Source organism: Asparagus officinalis, unplaced genomic scaffold (assembly GCF_001876935.1).
Source record: "Asparagus officinalis unplaced genomic scaffold, Aspof.V1 AsparagusV1_Un470, whole genome shotgun sequence".
Lineage (NCBI taxonomy): Eukaryota > Viridiplantae > Streptophyta > Magnoliopsida > Asparagales > Asparagaceae > Asparagus > Asparagus officinalis.
The window spans coordinates 188802-192295 of record NW_017972735.1 but is presented as its reverse complement, the minus strand read 5'-3'; positions in this window follow the sequence as shown (position 1 = coordinate 192295).

Sequence of the window (3494 nt, the reverse complement as noted above, 5' to 3'; positions counted from 1 at the left end):
CGGGATCGTGGCCAGACGCCATTGAGACGGGGATGACGATGTGAGATCTGGGGAAGATTAGGGTTTGGGTTGGAGGAGTTATGGAACTTTTCCATTGCTTGGATTGCGGGGAGTTGTAACGGAATGGGGTCTGAGGTTTTGATTCAGCGGGCTCGAAAATGGAGACGAGAGCGTAAAGTTTCTCGTCATGCGCATGAGAAATATTAGGCTGGTCTATTTAACTGGACTTAATTACGAACAGCCCCTGTATCACCACCCAATTTCGAATAACCCCCTCGTAGTTCCCTTTGGGACGGTAGATTCCCTGAGAGGAGGCAGATATATATCTAGGGGTGGTAGACCGTATCCGTATCCGAGGAAATATCCGTAACCGTATCCTATGGATATGGTTACTCAAATCTATAACTGATAGAATATGATTACGGATATAGTTTTGTAGCGAAATATTTGTATCTGTATTCGAAATATCCAAATACATATTAGTCATGCTCCTATGATAGTTTTGATTCTTAGATTATGGGCCTATAGTTAATTTTGATGATCAAGATGTCTAATCTTAACTTTTCAGTTATAATGAAGATATTAACGAACTCTTTTGTATGACATGAACTATATTTTTCTCAATACTATCTACTTTTCTCAAATCTATTTTGTATCTGTATGCATATCCACATGTATATCCGTAACCGTATCCGAATTTAGCGAATATGGTTATAAATTTTTCTTACTAAAGTATATATCTGTATCTGTTTCCGTATCCGAGATGGGTAAGCGGATATGGATATGGTAAGCATCATATCCGAGCTGTATCCGGACCGAATGCACCCCTATATATATCCCTCAAATAATTTATATTTGCAAAATTACTCTTTAAATATTGGTATTTGTAAAATACCCCCTAATTTTCTCACATCGATTTTTTTCTACCGCTTTGACTTAGTAAATTTTTTTTAAATGGGAAATTGTTGCAGACCTATCCTATAGGAAATAATTGGAAATTTTGACATTGCCTTGTTTAAAGCTAATATTCTTAAGTTGGAGTGATGGAAAGACCCGGCATTCTAGTTTTGAGGAGTACTTTTGCAAATACCAAGATTTGAGTGATAATTTTACAAATATTGAAAGGTGTATATAAGGAAAAAAACCGAATTTTATATAACCCCTGAAGTTTGGGTTGTGTTGCACATAATTTCTTGAACTTTATTTATCGCATATACCTCCTAAAGTTGGAGGTGTCTCACAAAACTAACTAAAATTTAACCTTATCTCATCTGACCCCCTAGCCTGTACTTTGCAATTATAAGTAAAATTTTGTTTAGAGAATTTTTTTTGAAACCTATTATTTGTCATTTACAAGCAAGATACCCTCTCCCCTAAAAATTTTAAATTTATTATTTCTCCTATAGAATTTTTAGTTATTTCAAATTAACTGCTATAGGTGTTCGGTAAGAAAAGTTTGAAGTTCAGGAGTGTTTGACCCTAATAATTAGAAAGGTTACATGAGATAAACAAAGTTGGTGGGTGTAGGCGTCAAAAAATGCTAATAGATATCCCAAACATAGAGAAGATCACTCAAAAAATCACAAGAATTGATCTCATACTGTTTTTGGAAAATCAAGACAGGTATGAACTGTCTCGCCAGCGAGACAGACTTTGCTGTCTCGCCTGCGAGACAGACTTTGCTGTCTCGCCTGCGAGACAGACTTTGCTGTCTCGCCAGCGAGACAGTATTTTACTGTCTCGCCAGCGAGACAGTGTTGAAATGGTCAAAAAACCACCTTGATAACTGCCCTACACGTGTCCATTAACTGCCAAGGGGCGTGGGAAACATCTTGGGCGAAAATCACGTGAACAACTACCAAAATAACGGAGTTTGAAACGTGGGAAGGCAGTTAAAAACGAAAACTGCCAGAATATTCCACTTCCGAGACAGCATTTACTTCTCGCGGGGCCGAGACAGCAAACACTGTCTCGCTCAGCGAGACAGCAAACACTGTCTCGCCCAGCGAGACAGTAAACACTGTCTCGCGGCCATAACGTGTTTTTTTGTTTGAGTTTTGTGCAGTTATTACCCCAGAGGCTATAAATACCCCCCTAAGATCATTTCTGACGAGGATCGAGCATATTTTCGAGCAATCCAGAGCAGAGAGAGCAGATTTGAGTTTCCGTGCAAATCCTTGAAATTGAGCTTTGACTTGATTTTAAGAAGAACGACTATCTTACTTTGATAAGATATCGTTTCAAATTCTCACTTCGATAAACGAAGTCAGAATCAGTAAACCCCCTTCACGATCTGTGATTCGGCGGTCCACGAACCAAAGCGTTCCCGGCACAGGCAAAGTCCCACAAAAACAAGAATCGATAGACGATTTTTGTGTTATTTTCTCAAGAGTTGTAATTTTTGCTTTGTTGTGTAGAAAAGGTCTTATAAAAAGACTATTTCTTTGAATTTGTTGTAATCAAACGAAGATATAATGAATTCCTCAACAGAAACAACTTTTGCTGAAAACAAACTGGCGACCACAGTAGGAGCCAACGGGCTCGCTGCCGAGGCCGCGGTGTCGCAACCGATCAAGATCGTTGTCAATAAAGAGATCGAATATGAATTCGATCAAGCAAAGAAGTTTAAGGAGTATTTGTCGTCCTCATCTGCGAAATCTTCCTCGTCTCGCAAATATAGGAAGATTTCGTCTTCCAAGAAAACTTTCAAGTCTGCAATTCCAATGGAGGCCGTAGGCAAATATTCTTGCCCGATCATCGCTAAGGAATCTGCCTGCAACATCCCTGCTCAAAACGACTCTACACCCATTACGGAGTCGTTGATCAATAGCTCACCGGTGCTGACCAAGAGAGCTTGTCAGAGACAGCGCCAGCGCCGTGCTCGTCAATTGGCTAAGGCCATGCAACAAACCGACGTGGTCCATTACTATGCGGACCTAGAGTCGAGGAAACAAAAAATGAATCAGTTGCCTCAACGGCAAAATAATCACATTTCTGCACAGCTTACGACGGAGGAGTAGACTCTCGTCAAAAGAGCTCGTTCAATTCTTAAGGAACGGATACAAAAGTGTCAGGCGAAGGCCGCCCGTGCTCGCGCTCTTCGTCAACAAGCACAAGGAATCAAGAAGGAGACGGTGTCTGAAAAGCCACCGAAGAACCGTAGAGTTTGGATGCCGAAGACGCCGCAAACATCTGTTCCAGGCCCGTCTACTGCATCATCAGTGAAACCCTGGGTTAGCCCAGATTTATCTAAGTTTAAAATCACAATGGCGGATCGCCTCGGTCCTTCAGTTAACAATCGAGGCAAAGCCTCGGTCAAGGAACAACCAGATCCTGTAAATAAACCCTTAGTGGTTTCATATGCAGGGGGTCGTAAACACCCTCCTGTCAGAACTGCACCAGTCCAAAATGAGAGAATACCAGTTCACTCTCGTTTAGGACCTCTGAAAACTCCACACGCGCAAGGGGGTGGATTTAAAAATTTAACTTTGGAT